Below are 22,264 nucleotides of genomic sequence, written 5' to 3'. Positions count from 1 at the left end.
CCAGCTGGAGACCTGTTACAAGTGGTGTCCCCCAGGGGTCGGTACTGGGGCCCATCCTGTTTAATATCTTCATTGATGACTTAGATGAAGGGATTGAGTGTACCCTGAGTAAGTTTGCAGATGACACCAAGTTGGGAGGTTGTGTCGATCTGCCTGAGGGCAGGGAGGCCCTGCAGAGGGATCTAGATAAGCTGGATTGCTGGGCTGAGATGAACGGGATGAGGTTTAACAAGGCCAAGTGTCGGGTTCTGCACTTTGGCCACAACAACCCCAGGCAGCGTGCAGGCTTGGGGATGAGTGGTTGGATGATTGTGAAGAGGAAAGGGACCTGGGGGTGTTGGTTGATGCTCGGCTGAACATGAGCCGACAGTGTGCCCAGGTGGCCAAGAGGGCCAACGATATCCTGGCCTGCATTAGAAATAGTGTGGCCAGCAGGAGCAGGGAGGTGATCATCCCCCTGTACTCAGCACTGGTGAGGCCGCACCTTGAGTACTGTGCTCAGTTTTGGGCCCCTCACTACAAGAAAGACATTGAGGCCCTGGAGAGTGTCCAGAGAAGGGCAACAAAACTGGTGAGGGGTCTGGAGCACAAGTCTTATGAGGAACGGCTGAGGGAGCTGGGATTGTTCAGTCTGGAGAAGAGGAGGCTCAGGGGAGACCTCATCGCACTCTACAACTTCCTGAAGGGAGGCTGTGGTGCAAAAGGGTCTGGCCTCTTCTCCCAGGCAAATAGTAGGACCCAAGGAAACGGCAAGAAGTTATACCAGAGGAGGTTTAGGTTGGATATTAGGAGAAACTTTTTCTCTCAAAGGGTGGTCAGGCACTGGAATGGCTGCCCAGGGAGGTGGTGGAGTCGCCGTCCCTGGTAGTGTTCAAGAGGCGCCTGGATGAGGAGCTCTGAGAGATGGTTTAGTAGCTTGTGGCACTGATAGGAATGGGAGGGTGGTTGGACTGGATGATCTTGCAGGTCGTTTCCAACCTTGTGATTCTGTGATTCTGTGATTCTGTGATTCTAGCTGAAGCCACTGCCCCTGTTACTGAAAGTCCTAATTTCAAGGCAATTTTAATCCCTGCCATTTCTTTTTAGACCTGTGTAACACATCTAAACACAAGACTAATACGGAAATGTAAAACTGAAGCCAGTTGTTTTTAAGACAGTGATGGGGGTGGAGTTGGCTAGAGTTCAATTCTGTGCTCAGCAGCTCACTGTAGCTCAGTTCTCATGTCCGTGTTTCTGTTTGTATGGCTGGACACTGACTATGTTTTTTTTCATTAAAAATCATACATGAATACAAGACAAACACTTTCTAGCTTTTTAGAAAGACATCATAAAATGAACTCCATGGAGATGTATAAGCCTATCTTGTCAGTCCCTTTTCTACTAAAAGTGGTACCCTCCAATGCATACATTGCTTATGAAAATTATAGTTTCACATCTTTGCAAATACATGCTTTCTCTGGATGACCTGAGGCGTATTCAGCAGTGCATTCACTCAATACACTTATTTTACAGAGGAATCAGTGACATGACAAGAGAAAAGAAAAAAAAGATAAAACATAAATCAGGAGGGTCTACCTTACCCCAAAGCAGTGTTTGTTGTGTGTATGTGTGAATAAAAAGGATGACTGGGACTTATAAATCCTGGACAGAATCTATTTGAAAACCAGATTGTCATGCTTAATGCATAAGTCCCCGCATACTGCTGTGTTCAACAAACACAAAAGAACTTTCAAAGCATATTCGACATCAAGTTCTAACACTGAGCACTGTGCAAAGGAGCAATAACAGATGATGATGTTGCAGACTCTTTTGCTACAATCCAGTGTCAGCTGATGCTGTCCCACCCCATGAAATCATCCGTCCCAGTTGTGCTCCTGCTTCTGCAGTCAGGGTCATGCCAGCTCCTTAAGCCAGATGAGGACCATCAGTAGGTATTATCTCTGGAGTCAGAGTAACACATACATACATTTGTGTGTGCATATATGTATATACACATAAAAACACACACAGACTTATTCACATTTATAAATTCTTCATGAAAATGTAAATAGTTGTAATACAGAGATTACAATTCTTCTTCTTACTAATAGGCATTTTCTTCAGATCCTGCTTAAATTTGGGATGGAAACACTGAAAAATGGCACAACGCCACAGCTTTTCCTAATTGTGCTTTAGGACAGCCTTCCAAAGACATGCTGGCCTAGCAAGAAAACCTGCCACTTCTACAAAGAATTACCCAGGTCATCCCAGAGATCAAGCCCACACAACATGTCTCAGTTTGTCTTTAGAACAGGCAGCGTAGTGCAGCCCCTGCCCTCATCCATGACAAACAGGGACTCTACCAAGAATTCCTGACACATGCAGATCTGTCCTGAAACTACCCACAATAGGGATTAAAGAGATGTACAATTTAACCTCAATTCATAATCCTGCTTAAATCAAGAGCAAAATAAATCACTAAGAGCAATGACAGTACTGTTCTCGGTGCTTTGCATGTGACCCCGACAGATCCTGTTGGCGTGCAGGAAAGAGTGCTGCATGCACTACAGGAGCATATTGTGCATGCATTGAGTGCTGCATGCTGTCCAAGCTTCCAAGATTCAAACATCGGTATGTTTAGCAATGTACACAATGAAGTGCCTTGCTAAAAAAAAAAAAAAGCACCTTACTAGACCAAGATTACTGAAACCCAGATGTACTCCCATTTGCTAGACGGGGCATGTCTCTGTGTCTCTCTGAAGGTATCCTCATCAGCTTCAGCAACTGTTATTTACTTTCAGATTCTATCCTGCCCCCTGCTTGTTTATTAATATCGGCAGACATCTGATTCCCCAGTTCTGAGTGCCAGCTGTGCCAGACTCCTCTATAATCAGGATGCTCAGTTTACAATTTACAGAAAGAGTGTGGCAGTAACTTAACAGCTGAGATCACTGAAAACCTGAACTTGGGGACTTTCATCATTTTGGGGCACCTTAGCACCTACACTTTACTGGGGCACTTGTGATGTGTTTCTGTTCTTAGGTCAGATGTAGCAAAGCATAGGATTTTATCTTCTTTTTATCTTAACAATATATTCCTTCATTTTTTGCGAGTAGGAAGGATTTTTATAGCTCTCAGCCAGACTGATCCTGAGCCATATAGTCCTGTACCAGCTATTTGTATCTGATCAAAACGAGGACCAGGCTGTTCTGCAAAGCACACCCTACATACCAGCTCCTATCATGCTGAAACCAGTTCACGCTGATTTAGTCTCCGTAGGTGTCTCCCCTTTGCCATTAATAAACTGCAGTCTCTCTGGGGAATAACTGGGATGCTATTCCCTGCTGGAAGCCTAGGACTCAGAAAAAATAAGAATTGCTTTTTTAAGGCAGAGTCTAATCCCATTACAAGGTCTGATACAGCTGCAGGAGAGATAAACTGGAGAGCCATTTAAAAAATTTAGGTTGGTTATAATAGCCTAAGCTAATCTATTTCTTACTCACTGTATTTCCTAATTCCTCTCCTAACACATTGCCTACAAAAATTCATGGTAAATTATTATTTTTTAAACAACATTATATGTTAGCAATAACCAGGCTGTTCAGATCTGCACTTTCAGAATGTTTGAAGGCATGTTCAGAGATGAGTTTTCTCCCCAAGTGTGTTTGAAGGGGGATGGATGTAAAGTTTATATCGATCAGATTTACTCACAGAAATAATTTCTCAGAAATTTTACATTTAAGCCGATTTTAATAGTCTCTTGGAATTATTAAAAAAAAACCTCAAAATCTCTCTCATTCCCTAAATCCACACTCAGATGGTCTAGCCAGTAGTCTGATCCAGTCGTGCTCTATTTTTACTCTGGGTGATGGGAAAAGGGAAGGAGCATTTGCATCGCTTTGTGCTAGCTGCAGTCGTACAGCTGTAGCTGGTTTGATTCAGATGGGATGAGACAGAGGAGGTCTCGTGCCACAGAGACTGTGAAAGGGGCTTTTCTAGTACAAGACAACACTGTGGCACACAGTGCACAAGGATGGTGTAAGATCTTGCCACTCAGATTCAGGACTTCATGCTTATCACGCTGATCTCACAGTGGCTTGCTGCTGTGGGTAAAGAGTAGTGGTAGGTCAGTATTGCCCTTCCTGTATATATGAATGAAAAGATTAGGGAGTAAGAAGAAATTCCATGAATATATTTTGTAAAAGCAGAGAAAAAACGATTTTTTTCCTTAATTCCATGATGACTCCTTCCAGATTTATTGCATATAAGAAAAGTTTATCAGAAAATGCAACTCCTCCTGCTCAAAAATTTGAGTATTTCTTTAATATTTTTCCCCCAGGAAATTCATTGGGCATTTTGATTTAGCTGTTTGCTATTTTGTTTCCAACGAGAAATAGAACTGATGTTGCTATTAAAAGAAATTTCCCATCTAGAAAAAAGAGAGAGATAGAATTGGGAATTACTACTTTTACTGGACAAAACTTCTGTTTTTTATGTCAACTCCCATTTTCAGAGCTCCCTTGTCCCTCAGGAGCCCTGCTGCACCCTGGTGACATGGACCTGCCCCTCTGCCCAACACCCTCCTCCTCAGGCTTGCGATCAGCTCTCCTGGCACAGTCTGTGTGCCAGGAAGAAGCAGATGAATCTTCTGCAAATTCTGCTTCTTCCAGGCAACTCGCAGTGTATTCTTTCAAATCTAAATGCGTGTTATAAAGGTAAAATACATTATTTTCAATACCTAAACTCCTCCACTTTGGCAGACATAATTTAGTCTCAAAACCAATGGAAAATAATTGTCAGTGCAGACACACTGGGGTGGATTACGGTAGAACATTTAATTTCTTTCATTTCTTGGTTCTGCCCTAGTGCTATTTAACTGTCTCCTTCTTTACACATACACATGCTGCTTTTATATATCCTTCATTCTATAAAGTGTGCTTCACTAACAGGCTAAGTAAACATTTGCGGTGATATATAACAATTCCTGACAATGTCAAGCCAAATAGACTGTGATCCAAGAGCAGGCTTGATTTCCCTCAGTCTCCTCTCCTCAGGCGAAAGCTCGAGTGAATAGACGAGCCCTGTTCTGCACCTTGAAGGTCAAAAGAAGAGCTCTGACAATCCAACAGGGAAACGAGCGCTGGGGCTGACAGGCTTCTACCAGGAACCATCCGCCTCCAGCATCCTGATAACCAAACCTCAATATCACTGAGAAAATGGCCCATTTATTATCTGTTAATTTATTATCTGTTAATCTGTTAAGAACAAGAGAAAATCACCGGTGCATGGCTAATCAGCACACAACTGCAGAGACTCATATCTTCTGAGCAGCTTTTTGCATTAGGCTAGTCCTGGGTTTGGTATTTAGGAGCAGCCTCAAAGTCCAGAGAAGCATCAGAGTGAGAGCACTGCAAATAAAAATTGACTTAGAGCCCTTATTTCAAATGTTGTCATATTTTCCTAAGACTTAAGACCTAAGACTTTTCTGAAATATAAATATTAGATAGTTGCAGGTTCACCATGGAAATCATGTTCAGTGTTCAATTCTCTTAATTTAGTTTATTTCTGTCCTCCATTATAGTGATTTTCCCCAAGTCCAAGTGGATGGATAAATAATTTCAGTACAAAAGCTGCTACCCGTACTTGTATAATTTAGTCCCACATTTCTAGCTACCCAGCAAAGAGTGAGAGTGGAGATGTCTGCTGGAAATTTAATGTAGCTGATTATTGTCAAACAAATGCTGTAGCAAACATCCACCTAACCATGCTGCAAATGAAACTGCAAGGAGAGATGACAGCCTGCAGTATGCATTGCATTTCTACAACTCAACTTTATTTGAATATGAGCTAATTTTGGTGTTCTTGGTGTAGGCGAGAATGCAATGCACTGATAATTCCAAGACAACAAGTAAACAACTTTTTGGTCAAGGAAAGAACAATGAATATCAGCTAGTAATTATGATGCTACTACAGATATTTATAAAATGAGAAAGAGCCATGTGCTTGTCAACTTTATCAACAGCTCATGCTGATTTTTGTTGATCATGGTCTTGAAATCTATATTCAAACTCTTTTGTGATTCACCCTCCCAATTTCTCTTTCTTTCTTAGCAAAGAAATCTTTATCTTCTCCAATGACTTCTACATTTCTTTTTTTCTGTGCGGGAAAACACTTCTTCAATGCACTTGGGACATCACATAAGCAATGCCTCCTAAACAGCTGACCCACTTCTTTCTTAATGGCTTTGCTTTTCAATGATGTTGACTTTTTTTTTCAAAAAAACTTTCAGAAAGAAAAACTTTCAGAGAGGTTGAGAGGAACTGCCTAGAACCTCCTGGCTTATTCTAACTGCAAGCTGTTTTTTTCAACTAATCTAATTATCATGAGAGACTAACAACTTTTGCACAGTCCCAGCCCTTTGCAGGGTTAAGACATGCTCACTTTGCACTACACAAGCAATTCTGGCATGAATGCACAAGGGCACGGTTGGCTTCATCCTGACGCAGCTCAGCAAGGTGGATTTGCTCTGTCATCACAGTGCTGGCCTGAGCAGCACAAATTTGCCAGAGCAGGCAGGTATGGCCCAGCTCCTCCTCCTCTTGCAAGGCACGGGCAAAGACAAATGAAAACAGGATGTTTGTTTTCAAGGTCAAGCCAAACCTGTTTATTTTTTGCATCTCTTTTTTGTTTTTGCTTTAGTTGCTATCTTCAGCACATAGCTAGTGTATTGCCTTCAGTAGTCTGCATTACAAAGCTGACAGTGTATCATTCAGTATTTTGGAATTTCTCTACAAAATCTTTTCGCAAAAAAGCAAAATTGAGGAATTTCACTATCTCATTGTCCCATGTACACATAGGAGAGAAGGGCTGTCTAGGACAGGGAGAATTAATACAGGATTTGGTTCACTCCTGCAAGCAACTACTGCTAGAATCTGTACAAGCTGCTAAGTTGAACTATAACCAACTGCAAGATATCTACAGCTAATCAGCAAAGATCAGTTGCAATCTTTGCAGCTTCTGTAATACTGAGTACAATTTGCCAGAGCAGCAGCACCTTGTAATACTGTCAGTCAGCCTCAGCTGCTACAGTTCATTGCACATCTTTTGTGCCATCCTGGGAATAGCTAGCATTCCCGCAGGGTGCCTCTGTGCGTGCCTTCACTATCACAGTCCTGCATGGTGCAGATGACTGCAGCATTTTGGAATATCCTCACGAGGACACAGACCCTCCGTGTTTATCAGGAAGAAAATAGTTTTACAGTAACACAACCCTGCAACAGATTGGGAAGTTTTGCAAGTCAGTTTCCCAAAGAAAAATACCAATTCAAATCTAGTTTTGTATTTCTTATTCTCCTCCTCTCCACTCCCCCCATTTTAGACAGATCATATACAGGAGACTAGAATATCAAGCAAAAACTGAGACTTGGTACTTGTGCACAATAGTTATCACTAAATTTCATTCTATGGGAAGTTCTACTATCTGAGCATATCTATAGAAATCAATAAAGAAAGCATGCTTTAAAACACAGAACAAGAGGTTAAAACTTGGAACTATGTGGTATGAACACAAACCAATTCTACTCATGATTTGAAGTGGTAAAAATGTGATGTATTTTTAAGAACTCTTTGCAACTTACTAGTATCAACTGAATAGAGCATGGAAGCTTCCTATATTGGTTTGTATGTTTAGGTTTGCTGTTTCCTACCATGCCATGAGTACATTCTAAAATACCATTACACTGTGCTCAGTATCACCTTTGTAATTACAGAACTTGTGTCATTTTAAAAAGAAAACTGCTCTGAGCAGCTGAATACATTTTAAAATTATCCCTGGTTTATTATAAAGAAAATATAGACAGATCAGGGTTACAGGTTCCTAATGTTATATGTAAACTCTTCAGTAATATAAGTGGTAGCAAGAAGTTCAGCTGATCTTGATTTCTTTGCATGTTTACACTTATTCTCCCAGTCTGCATACATGTTCTGTTAATAGCTGCATTGATATCATTTTAGCGATCCTTAGGGATCCCCAAGGCTGGGGAGAACTCTTCTCTCATGATCCACACCATGGAGCACTGGCCTTCCCATGCAGGTAGCAGCTGTACTTTGCAATACAGAGCTTTAATGCAATTCTAGCTCAGGTTGTGAAGCAGCCCCCATGGTGTACAGGCCCAGGACAAGGAAGGCAGCATGTCCTGTGCATGATCGTAAGCCTGGCTCTGCTGCTTGCCCCAGAGCTGCCCTCCCCAGCAGCTAGGTCCCCTTCTGAAGCTCAGGCTAGATGCAAAGTTTTCTACTCCAGATTTTAGCAATACAGGGAGAATGAATACAAACAAAAAGTGTGGTTCAGAAAAGAAGACTAGAAAGTTAAAATAACCGTGGAATTAAAAAGAAGGGAGCAATGACAAACGTGTCAAAATAATAGTAATTTACAGCTTCTGAGTGTTCATAATTGCTCTGAATCACAGCTACATATTTTGACAGAAGAAAAGCTGAAGTACTGTAACAAGGTAAAATCCTGACACGAGCTATGATACCTAACTTGCATTAACTCACTTAATTCTATATTACTCATGCTAATAGCAAACTCCCATGATTTAAACTTATGTCATACTGCAGAAGATGATAGTAAAAAACAAAACAAAACAAAATACATTAAATACACAAAAGTAGAATGCACAGTTCTAATCAAGGTAATTATTATTTTCAGTAGGTATGCAATTTGAAAAAGTACTGCAGAGCTGGACCTGGAAACAACTCACATGGTGGTGAACCATAAAGTTCAGTGCTGCAGCTAATAAAGTAGAAGAGTTTCGCCTCTTTTGACTTGCTAGGATAGAACAACTGAGCATGAGTTAAGCTTTTGGAAAGCAGAAAAAAATACTTCTTTTGTAATCTGTAGTTTTTCCAGGGCAGAGAAAAGCACAGGCAAAACACTCAGGGTAACAGATGATGAGTGATTGTGAAGAGCTATGCAAAAGAATGTTCGATATCTGAGATGACGGAAATTGCTTAGGACAAAAGGAAGCAGAGGTCAGAGAAAGCACTTTTTGAGTAAGACCATGCCTTTCCTTACAGGCTAAAGCAAATATTCTTGTGAGAATGATAAAATATTTTTATGTTCAGTTGTCCTCTCAGTGGCAGAGAAAGTCCATTTTCTGCCATTTGATGATCTCTGATTCTTATCTGATTGCCGTGAAAAGGGTGTCTGAATGCTGCACAAAAGACTACTTAGCTTCACAACATTTCAGTGAAATAGAGCATTTGTGCTCATCTTACAGGTGGAGAAGACAGAGAAGCTCAGATAAAGAGTATGTGAGACAAGAAGTCCCTGGCAAAACACAGCATGGAGCCCATGCCCAGGCTCTGCTGCTAACCACTGCAGGGTTGTCCCTTCAAGCTGAAATTATGTCAGTAATTAAATAACACCATAATGAGAACTAGATTGCACATGCAGCTTTGGAGGTTATCTGGCTCTGTCTTTTCCTTTATTTTTTTAAAGTTACCAAACACCTCATTAGCATGCAGAGAGTTTAGTGGGAGTTGCAACTGAGGAGAGCACAGACTTACTGATGGACAGCTGAGGGTTACAAGTATGCATCTTTATGTCATGAAGGCATGGCCCAGTGAAAAGGAGTCTAGAATGTTTAATCCAACAGTGACATCAAAACAAGCACATTCATGTATCTCTCTGCAAGAGAAGCCAGGAAGCTAACTGAAGGACACATTTGTGCTATCACTCCTTACAGATTTAAATCAGTAATTTTTTTTAATTCACCAAATTCATAATTTAAAAAAGTCTAGGCAGGAGCAATGCACCAGAGCTATCCACAAATACTAGAATAATTAAAAAATTAACACTGTCATTAAAAAAGCATATAATCTAGTCAACATATAAATGTATAAAACAAGTCAAAAAGCTTGAACTGACAACTGTGCATGCAGCCAACAAAAAATCTCAGCATATTGTACATACATCTCCAGTATCTTGAGGACTCAATATGACAAAAGCACCGTAGCCAAATAAAAAAGAAGAAATGTATAATTCATGGCGAATGGTGCTTTAACACACTGGAGATTTTGTCTCTCTAAAAAAAATAGCGAAACATAAGAAGCAGTAGTATTTGTCTCTAAAGCCACAATCATGTTTTGTTTGTCTAATATCCTCAGTAAAACCTACAGTTTGGAGCTCAGCCCTGTATTTTGTAGAGATTTCTTCTCTTGTTGATTTACATATCCTTACAGAAAGGCATAGCTCCATGTAAATGAGTTAGAAATTAGCATATTTACTAGTAGGTTTAAAACAGTCCTTTGACTGATTGATTGATTTTTAAATGTGGCACAACTGACATGAGATAACAAATTTAGGTAAAAAGTATTTCATAGTCAAATCTTTGTTTCACTGGTATATCACCAGGTATTTATCATACAAAGCAATGGTTGCAACAAATTATATTATTATTATTATTATTATTATTTATTATTATTATTATATAACAAATTATTGCAACAAAGACTTTCCAGTCTGACCTTCATTTGGCCTTTGCACCGCCCTTTTCCTCTTCCCATACCCCTTTTGTCTTTTTTTTATTCAACATGAACACATTATATAAGCGAATTCAAATGTTATTAAAAGGAAAAAAACCTATATTCTTAAAAGTTTGTGCACAAATTAGAGCAATTAAGTGCTAGTTAATTGGACAATAGGAACAATCAGGAAAAATATATATGCACAGAGTCTGGTAAAACAAAAAAAAAGCAATACTTGCAAAAAACATTGTAAATTATTATTATTATCATGTAATATAGACAGCTTGAGAAAATAAATCTCACCTAGCTGACAAGGAAGCACCTTTTATGGGAGGAAAGACAGAAGCACACAACTAGCGTTAAATCCTAAAGACTTCCATCTTTATGTTAATTCAGGCTCCCAACCTGCTACAGTCCAATGGACATACAGTACCTCAACCCCACAACTGTCAGGCTATATTATTTTCAGTACAGCAATTATTTCAGTGACCTACTTTTTACATGAGCAGCTTCTTACTCTAGGCAAGAATCAAAGCATATCAGGGAAGTTTTTATTAATATTATCAAAGATTCCCTTCTCTGTTTTAGACTCTACAATGAACAGGAAAATTTGATGTGGACATTTTTGGTGAAACTCTTGCAAATCAAAGTAGGTAACGCAGTCAGTGATTTCCCATGTAAGAAATGCATTTTTATGGCAATTTCTCATCTAGAGTTTCCAATGTTTAAAGGATGAATGGAGGGGCCATGGTGTGGAGCAGTGCACATAACTTTTGCCAGCGGGGGACCCACAGTGTCTGAAACATTATGCTGCTCATTACTTTCATTTTAAGATGTACCTCCATTCTGAGGAGGAAGATAATTGATAGCGGTATTACTTAGGTGTTGTGTCCTTATTAACGTAGGTTTACATTTCAGTGTCATTTTCTGGTTTCTGCCTTGCTGGCCCCTTTTGCACGGGACTATGTTTGAGCAGGGCAGCAGAAGAGCTAATTTTGTAAGGAGTGGGATTTGGACCCAGGCCTAGGCCCTCTCCCTATGGCCTGCTGGTGAGCATGACCGCTTAACAGTAACAGCTGTAATATTCTGTCCTTCATCACTACTCAGCCTATGAAAACTAAGGACAAATCTCATCCCAGATTACATCTGTTGCATGGATCACTATAAGTTTTAGTTCATTACTTATCTATATGTAGAAAGAAGCCTCCTTCATAGCTGCCTGCAACCATTTCTCCAACAAAATTGTCAGTACTTTTAAACTTGCCAAGGGCTACTTCTCTGAGCAATATTGTCACTGACTCATCAAATCTGAAATGATGTCTCTGACCTTTGAATCAGTTGTCTTATTTCTCTTTTGACACCAATGACAACTAGAGGAAAAATGTAGATGAAGCAGTCAGAAAACAACAGCCAAAGCAAGCTGACAATGCCAAATCCACCCAATAAAGCATCAGTTCTTAAAGATATTGAATTCTCCCAACGAAATAAGGATGCTTTAATTAGTTGCTGCTTCTCTAAAATTCAGTTATTAGGCTCTAAATATTTTGAATAAGAATTTTTAAAAGTACAGGAATACCTGTGGCCTTCTGCAGTGACTTTCCATCAACACTAAAGAATTAAAGCCCTTTCATGAAGCTAAATCTTACACACTTCTCAAATCTTTCAAGTGTCGGGGAAAAGGACAGGAAAGGAAACCTCACTGGGTGCACCTGGGAACAGCCAGGCTCCCCCAGCCTACTCCCACTTCCACTTACTGTTCCTTACTTACTGCAACTCTCAAAAAAAAACCCACATCATTGTGCATCTCCACGGAAAATGATTTATCTTTCCCTGCATATAAGGAACACCTATTTCCCTTTTGCATCATTTAAAACATCACAAAAGTCATGCAAGTTGTATAAAATAAAGCAGTATATAATTAACCTCCTACAAATCCCAAAGTTTTAAACTTGACTGCTCATAAATGCTGAACTCTCGCGGTCATCAAGTCTGAAATGCTGTGCTATGATGTTAACAGTCAAAATTCATGCAAGCTATCGATCTCTGCAAATCTTATCTGTGAATTGTGGTTCCTTTTGTGTTCTCTCAGGCAGATGGACAATATAGCTTTCCTACCCTTAATGGCCAGCATCATCAGGAAGACAAGCTGCTCTTGCATTTGTCCACATGTCTGCTCTGAATAGTTCTTACTCCAAAGCCTGTTCTTTGGTCTTTGGTCTCCTTGCACTGTTCCTGAATCAAGGACAATACCACTCCTTTTTTTGTTCTGTTTGTACAGTTAGAGATTACCAGCATAATGTAATGTAATTTCTACAGAAAATACAATGCCAAACGCAAGGGACAGTGTTACCCTGAACTGTCAATTACAATAAAACTTGAGTATGTAATAAGCCTCGGCCAGACAAATGCATTTTAACATACTGGCATACTTCAAGTGCTAGAAATAAATGCATTTTGGTAAGATAAAGTTAATGGAGGAAACAGGGAGAAATGCCAGAAAAGGAAAGGATATCTGTTACTTCTGTGACTCAGTTAGTAAATGACCTATTTCTAGGTTAAAGCTGAATTCCTCCCAAGAAATACCATACTTCCAGATCTGCATCACAAACTTCAGGCTGTAGATTAATCTTATTGACTATGTTGCAGAGATAATTCCCTTTAAAATAGAGAAATCAGGCATGGATATAGTTTCCTTGATGATTACCAAATTTAGAAAATGTTTTTGAAGTTGCAAAACACAATATATTCAACACTGCCACTGCATGATATTTTCTCAGAGTATTTAATTCATGTACAGAAACAGAAAGCTTAGTAATGAAAGATGGGCTCGTGCCCCAAGCTAAATTTGGTAACAGGGCATTAATAAAATTTGTGGCGAAATCCTAAACAATAATTACTTGTTCTAAACATAAAGTGTCTTTGCTCCATTTTCTCAATTTTTTTTTTTTGAAGTGTCAAGTCTGTGCTTGCTTTAGGAATTATTTTAACTTCTGTTCCAGCAGCAGAGTTAAGCCTTCTAAATATCCATTCTCAATAAATATTTTGGAATAAAGGTTTGGGGTTTTTATGAGTCTCACCCACTTGTTCATAGGCATTGATTCACATTTTACTTGTTTTTCTACTTGCAATGCTGTTTCTAAGCAAATAAATACCTATTTGTTTCTACCAGAATCTTTAGAACAGGCTTTGCTAGAAGCAGAAATGAAATTAAAACTTTCCTTTTTAGTACAATGAACTATATAATAATACTGTTTTTACCTCACACAATATAAGGAAATAAGAGTGAGAATAGTTTTGCACAGCCTAAACCAGTCTGTTGTTCTAAAAGAAAATGACAAACCACACATGAATATTCTACTTATTTATTCTCAGCTTATGATTTTCAATACTGAAACCAATTATTCTGCAGGTGTATTGACTCCAAATTTGTGGAGCGCACAGAAACTTTCAAACAAAACTTTGGAATCACATAGAACAATATATTTTTGAAACTTCCAAGGATTTCTGCACTTTAGTATATTACTTGATCCACAGTATTAGCTGTACTATCATTTAACACCAAAAACTTCAGTAAACATCTGTCATGCTAAAAGTCATCATGGTACCTTAAGCACTATGGAACATTTTGTGCTACCGAACAAAAGAAAAGCCAGGATATGTTCTATACTCACAGTATATGGTACAGATGTTTCTGATGCATTACTGAAGAGAATTTATTCCTACATGACTTTCTATTTTTACCTATATTTCTCAAATCATTGTAATAGACAACCTCATGGTTTCCTTTACCACCTTCCTGACCCTTTTCTGACTCTTCTAGTGGTCAAGAATTAAATTTAAGTACTCAGAGAATTACAAGTTTATTCACTCAGTCCATGATAGAAGAAACGATCACAGAGACAATCACCTCAATAATCTCCAGTCTCTTGGAGATCACATCATACTCAATTATGTGTTTCATCCAGGGAAAATTTATGTTATTCTCTAGGTAGGCTGAGATTACCAAATCTATATGAAGGACATGTACACTGGATACTTGAGAACAGGGCATTCAAACCTCTTGAGCATTAAAATTGTTACTCACTTTATGAATAATTAGAGCAAATTTTGGTTGCCAGAGGTACTAGTTAGCATTACTGAAATATTTGCAGTTCTGAATGTCAGGAACATCTTGTTTTCAAGGTGGTGAGGGAAAATTCCTATTGGAATACTTGATTTTGTTCGAAGCGCTCAGAGAATCCCAATTAAAAATATTCAATTAATCTTACTGAATTATGCGAAAGAACCAACTACTTACCAAATCAGTTTGTTGGAATATGAATCTGGCATTTCAGGTTCAAATGTTATTGGTGAAACAGGTTTCCAAGAATACACATGCTTTTAGAGGTTCTGTGGAGACAATAGAGCAGCGATGTCAATGATTCTGCAGTCTGTTGTTTAAGGCCTTTATACTCTTCCACAGTGTATCATAAATACTACCCCAATAATGATTTTGAAAGTTTTTTATTTAAGAATTGGTAGTTTCGGTATATATTTTTTTATTTCATATAGAGCCAGTCTGTCAATTTTAGGAGCAACGTGCTCTGGAAAATATGCAATTTTTAAAAATAATTTTAACAGGAGAATAAGAATTTTCTATTCAGTTACAATAATTGCTTTCCAGCTACCACATTCATCAAACAATGAGCAGTTCACTAGGGTAACATATGCAGGAGCATGCTTGTATATATTCATATTGTCTCCTGCCTGAAAAGAGTTAAATAGAGCATATAAATGATGAATACAAAGCATCTTGTGATACAAAGAAACTAAAATGGGTTAATTAGTGAAAAACATGCATCAGCGTATAAGGCTCAACCGTAGATGTTATGTTTTTAAACCTATTATATCTGTGGATAATGTTCAGGATTATGAATAATTTCAAAATAAGAGATGTTAATTTTCAAACTGATTCAAGTAGAATGTATTAAAGAGTAAGAAATATTCATTATTTGAATAACAGCTCAGATGCATTCACATTAAACATGCATTAGTGAAAGCATGCCTTTGACATGCTCATATATAAGCGTAATATCTAACTGACCTAGAAAATACAGACATCACATAGTTGATGACAAAAATATGGAGACAGATAAGCCCAGAGATCTTTGATCAAGTGTATTCTTTGGCAAATAAACACAACATGTTATCCTGACAACACATTTTCTCTGGAGCACTGGCAGCAAGGCTTTCCAGGCAGCACCCTGTAGCAGGCCTGTCGCCTGCAGGATGGGGGAGAAGGGGACCTCTCAGCTCATGTCTCCCCTGTGCCAGGGAACACTTGAGTTCTTGTCCAGGGCTGCCTGTTCTAAGTGAAGCTTTATTTCCCTTTATGTTGTTTTTAATGTTACAGAGAGCTGACCTGACTGCTGTCATTTTGACAAACAAAAAATACGTTCCCAGACTGGTTAAAAGGTAAGTTTTAGGCAGAGTTAATGATCTGCTTTCCCTCTCTTCAAGCACTGCTATGTGTTTTAGGATTTTAAGCACTTCTTTCTTTATCTGAAAGGATCCTTTCCAGTGCTATTGCTCCTAGATTCATCTACATTGTTCTTTCTACCAAATCAGTGAGACGTGCAGATTGGCTAAAATGAATACTAATACTCAATTGGTATTTAATTCAAAATGCTCTTAGTTTTCTCCCATGCCTTTCTGCTCATTTGTTCTGCACATGTCCATGGGCCTTTGAAGAAAGAGACATCAGCATCTTTCTTTAGAAGGAATCAATCTCCTCAAAAGCCTGGAGTTGAAGACAAGAGACTCATGAGAGCCTGAGATATGTTAACTCAATACAGCAGCAGACAGATAAAACAATCCTACGCAACTGAGAACATTTGCAAACATCATACCGTTTCATAAAGTCTTTGGAATATAATGCATTGTGACAGAGCTGGGTGGCTATCTATGACCTGTGAGCAAGCCATTGTATTTATCTTTTGTACAACAGAATCACACAGACCCCTAAACAATAGAGAAGTGTACAGCTGATTAAATGTGAACTTGTTAACACAGTAGTAGTGTTTGCTGCAGTTAAAATAAAAGAACTTGTGAAGTTTTCAATGTTCAAGAAATATTTGTGATTATTAATACCATCCTTAAAGTAACTGTTAAGCAGTCTTTTTAATGTATGCATTTTTAAGGTGAAAACCACATAATAATTCCAAACACACAGATAAAGTCTTTTTTTTTTATACGGATGTTCTCAATTTGTGTTAGGCAATTGACATTTTAAATATGGGTTGGAAGAGGATATACGTCAGGGTATGCAGATAGAAATGTTAAAATACATATTTTATTTTGACAAGTAAAGGCTCTGTCAGAAAGTCTTTGATTCATAAAGCTGGAATACATTCATATTTTTGAAATACAATCCTCCACCATATTCACTTCTCAGACAGGTTAATGTCTTAAATACAAACAAATGCACATCAGACAGAATCCTAGCTTGATATGCTTGAGGGGCTGTAAGAATAATAAGAAAAACTATAAAGTAGACTTAGCATTAAAGGGAGAGATAAAAGGTGGGAAAAAAAAAAAAGAAAGATGAATCTGGAAAATGTTGTTACCATGTCTAATATATGAGATACCTCATAATTAACAGATTCGAATTAACACTTTTTTTCATCTAAAGCTGCTATTGCCTAATTATTGCCTATTGCCTTGAATATAACTGAACAGTAATATCCCAAATACAGTTCAGTGCAAACCAAATAAACTCATCTGACAAAGAAAACAATTATGATTAACAAGAAAGTAATTTCATTGGAAGAAACAGATTCCAGCTGATGCTCAGTGAGAAGCTTTTAGAAGACAAGCGTTAAACCACTGCATCTTCTAGAAATACCACCTCTCTAGTGCTAACAATATTTCAAACTCCTGTTAAATACTGTAATTGCAGACATTTTACGACTTATTTTTAGTCATCTCATGAGTTATCAGACAGATCCAATATGTAACTGACACCATGTGTATATAAAATACACAGAAATTAAGAATGTATCTGAAGTTTGACTTTTATTTATCCTCCTGCAAATAAATGCCATTAACCATCAACCAGACAGTGTGCAGTCCCATATCACACTTTAGAATAACTCCTATACTTTGAATACCAGTGTGAACTTTGTACAATCAGCATTAGCTAATCAGGCCTTCAGTGTGTTTGGATTTAGTACATTGCATTCATTCTCAGGACCTTCAGATATAACTAGTTGCTTTCAGAAATGGGCTACAAAATCACACTGACAGTCACATTTCTTGTAAAATTCTGTTCCTAAAGCTACAGATCAGAATGAAAACATACCGAAAACAAAGGCCAAGCTGCAAAGCTGCTGTTGCTCTGAAGTCTGATCAATATGCAGCAGTACAGTATTTTGTGTTGACAGCAGGTAATAGGAAAAACAGATAGAACAAAGCAGAAGTCTATTCAAGGAATTGATATTTCCAAAACATGGACAAAGCCTCTAGATATCATTTTATTGTGTTATTGTCAATCCCATTCCCACAAATACCAACACTCTCATTTCCTATGATGGATAATTTTTAACCAAACAAATACAGCTAAGTAATCTACCCAAGTAAAAATTCCAATACAATTTTCTAAAGGTTTCAGAAATGTAATTATCTGTTAAAAAATCTTTATTGTTATCACCTCAAACTGAATTGAGGAAAGACAAGTTTTATTACAGTATATGCAAACATGCACCAAAATCACAGCAGATAAACTAGTGAAAGCTATCTCTTCTGTCCCTTGGCCTTGAGTAGTCAGCCATGAACTGAAAAGAATTCTCCAAAAGCAGTCATGGCAGCAAAGGCACTTTCTGACCTCGCATTTAGAAGAAAAAAGGTGAGCTTTGGCACATTTTTTCCTCTTTTTAAGTCAAAATTGAAGCCAGGTTATTAAGAGCCAGTATCTTTTTGAGTCAGAAGCTGAACAAAAAGGTGACCTGTAGCTCCAGTGCAAGCAGGTACCATTCAATCAATGCTAAAGCACCTCTCTTATCCCTCAAGGATCAGAGACAACGGTCCATTTTTTACCGTCAAAACAGCACGAGGACCGAAGCTTTCAGTAAGTTAATACAGAAAGAATTTACTGGGCTGATAAAAAATATATATATATCAGAGGGTGTAGGAACAAAATCAGACAAAACACGAGCTGGTGCATGGAGAGGTTCATCTGCTGTTGTCTCACCATAAGGCAGAGGGAAGGCGCATGGCTGCAGCCAGCTGGAGCCCTTGCCCTGTGCCAGAGCTGCCGCTTGCTGTCAGCGGCGGCACCTGGGGGAGCATGTCATCCCCGGAGCTGCTCTCAGCTGGAAACCCAGATGTCAGGTTGGTACAGTGGCCACACAGAAGTAAAAAAAAAAAAAAGGCAAAGAAACAGGAGAATACAAACTGTAGTGTGAACACACTGAGACTTCACTTCTGGAAGACAGCGTGGTGACAGTGAATGCTTTTTGCAGCCCCTGGAAGAGGTAAAATTCTCAAGGGTTTTTACAAGCACTGCACTATGCAGTGCCCTGTTAGAGATAGGTCCTGTGTCTGTGCCTACATAGATGTGCCTTAGTATTATTTCTCAGGCAAATTCCACACCAATTAAGCAGTAAATTAAAAATTTTCCAGGTGCACATATGACAAATCTTTTGTTGTGCATTTCCAGAGAAGTTAAAACGTCCCACATCTGCACAAAACACAGCACATGTGGTTGTTGGCACGATCCAATTGCTAGCCTGGAAGTACTGACATTACATTTCTCAGCAGATGGTTAGTTAAGCTCTTAGGACTTCAGGAGCACCTGGCTTTTTTTAATTTTGCTTTTGCTCCATATAATCCTCACATCTATCTCTCAGGGTGTTTCCTACTAATTTTGTTCCAATAAAACTAGCTCAGGTTGTTAATCTGATCCTCATCCAACAGCTATCCTGCTGGGAACAAACAGCCGCTGCCTTTCCCCTTGGGCAACTGAGCTGACCAAATGGTCATGGATGTTGCAGAAAAACAGGACGACTCTCCACAACACTGCATAGAGGCATGACAATGAGAGGTTTCCTTGTATGTCAGCGAGGCCCCAAATATCACGAAGAACATGTTCAGAGACCTATTTCTTTAGGTGTTAGCCATCTCAGGAAGACTTGGTTAGAAACTTCAGCAATTAATCAAAGTGCTAAATGGCAATGATCTAATCTTATGCTTGACCAGAGAATTCTATCAGGAATCTATGGTTATATTGTAATTCCAAAGGGAGGAACAAAGCAACGCAGTTAACATAAATTATCAACTAGAAACAATGAAAGAAAATAGAAAGAAAGACCAGGAATGGTCTTATGAGTCTGCATTTGAAAAATAACTATGAAGTTTGGCTCATTAAAATAAAATGTCTTAACCACAACCATCAAGTAAGAATCTGGATTTTTTTAAGAAAATTCCTATTCAATTTAAAAAGTGCATTTTCCATATTAAAACTAATTTATTTTCAGCAACCAAATTTCACTAAGTTTTTTTAGTAAAGAAAAATGTAATAATTAACTTTTAACAAAAAAAAGAAAATAAAAGCAAAAAGATGAAATGTTAGCAGACATACCGCCCTTTCAGATTTTAGCTTTTCTTGTAGATAATTAATATGCTTGCACTATCTAATTGAAACATCATGCACCCTGCCACATGTTGTTCCTTAACTGATCACCACATATGGACAGTCGTATTTTTAAGTGAGGAAGGATATATATAGCATGGAGGAATTAGTATGGTCACTGTAATTAAAAACATGGACGTATTATGCGTTTATATTGCACAAGAGGATTACAAAACAGATATTTAGATAAATGTTTGCATTCACAGTTTTTATACTTTGTCAGACTGCATACAAACACTACGTCTAATAAAATACATCCTTAAAATAAAGCCTTGTAAGCATTATGACGAACAGCTTTTAAATGGGCTCGGTAATTCCACTACTCCCTCAAATTTCACTTTCCCATTAGTAGTGCTACACCTACCCATTACCATGTCTGAAGAATGAAAAGACTACACTTCTGGTTTTATTTCAGAACTCTCTCTACCTATTACACTATGTTTTCAACAGTTACAAATCAGAGATAGGGAGCCTTGTGTTGGTATACAGCTACCTCAAGGCTAGCACCCTGCCAACACTTATCCAGTAGCGCGACCTGAGCCTGTGCCATCATGAAATGGACCAATATGACTGATAGAAAACATGTTTCCGTCTTTGATATTCCACACAATACAACCTGTTTGCAAAGTGTGGTATGTTAATGATACACCATCTTTCAGAAAGAGGCATTATATTCACCATGTGAATACAGATTAAATTAAATAAGCACATGCCAATGATCAAATTTTTACTTGGGATAGAAAGGAGCTGGTGTTTGATAATAAATTTACTACAAAAATCAAAATCACTGGTCTATTTCTTTTTCTTTTTTTTTTTTTTTTTTTTTTTTAATCTTTTTTCCAGGAGATTATTTGACTGTCTGGAAATCCTAAGAATTTCTCTGTTTCATTCCCATTAAGTGCCATTTTCTGTGACTACAGATTAACCTTTCCTACTGAGAATTACCTCTGAAACCACATTTCAAATGCCATTTCCACTGATGACTGACCAGCCAGTAAACTCTGTATTGACTTGAAATAGCTCACTAAAGCAGGCACTAGAGATAGAAAATGGGAAGTAACAAGAAGGAACATGTTTTGTGCATACATAAAAGCAACAAAACAGAAGATATAATCCTCTTGTCTTGCAGTCATACGATACTCAGAGAGACAGTTTGTCATACAACAGAAGGGAGGCCCTGGGTTTGCTTGCAGCTTACACTGTAGTAAATGAAGACAGGAACAGTTAAACACACTTGGCAAGTTTTGAAGGATCTGAGTATGTCCAGAGGGTTTCTAATTTTGCCTAGTAATTTTATTATAAACTGTAGAGAGCTTTTAATCTGTGCTATGTGTTCAGTGGAGTCACATCAAAGGAAAGAACAGATCATTTACATCCATTTGGAGGTTACTCACCATATGCCTGGGCAAAAGATACTAAAGCACTACTAAAACCCCCTCCTTCAACACCTTGTCATTAGGAGGAAAGCTTGTACACACATAAAATCAAGCTCCGGCAAATCTAGGGGCAACCCATGTTCCTCTTGTTCATCTCAAATTGCTCTGCGCTGCAACCTCTAGAAGCCCTTACATCAGTCACTGTGCTTTGTGCTCCCAAACATCTACCCAGACACTGGCTCTAGGTTACAGCAACGTCTTCACACTAAAAAATCAGATGCTGCTGCAACAAAGATACCTCTGAGTAGCTGCCTGATCGCCTCTGCATTACATCTGGACTCACACAGAAGTCACTAAGCTCACAAGTCCTTCTTAACTGTGCATCCCACTCCATGGGAGATAGAGTATGAAAACCGTGGGAGAAACCAGCCCTAGGAAGAAGTGTTACAGGAGAGGAACAGAATGATGCAATGTTGTTTTTCATTTTCTAATGAAATTCTCCATTCAGTTCTTAGAAAAAGATTACTCTTCTTCAGAGGGGAACATTTCTCTGTCTAACTCAGCACTAAGTTTAAGCCTCCACAGAAGAGGTGGAAGAAGGGAGACTATAATAACTCCTGGAGAATTTAAGTACTCCCTCTGGCATAGTATAATCTACTCTAAATCTAGATTTAACTTCTAAATCTTGACAAATTAAATATCAAATTGAGCT

General features: G+C 38.4%; 1 long non-coding RNA gene across 2 annotated transcripts in view; it reads right to left on the bottom strand.

Moving 5' to 3' along the window:
- LOC122161028 overlaps positions 1-22,264 on the bottom strand; it is a 256,600-nt gene that overhangs the window by 101,152 nt on the left and 133,184 nt on the right. For both annotated transcript variants that reach the window (XR_006169046.1, XR_006169049.1), the window contains exon 3: positions 14,807-14,898. This is a non-coding gene — a long non-coding RNA (uncharacterized LOC122161028). The remainder of the gene's footprint in view (positions 1-14,806; positions 14,899-22,264) is intronic.

The sequence above is a fragment of the Centrocercus urophasianus genome, unplaced genomic scaffold (assembly GCF_019232065.1).
Source record: "Centrocercus urophasianus isolate 14NV4802_14NV808 unplaced genomic scaffold, USGS_Curo_1.0 seq_18, whole genome shotgun sequence".
Taxonomy (NCBI): Eukaryota; Metazoa; Chordata; class Aves; order Galliformes; family Phasianidae; genus Centrocercus; species Centrocercus urophasianus.
This window is presented reverse-complemented; position numbering and strand designations above follow the sequence as displayed.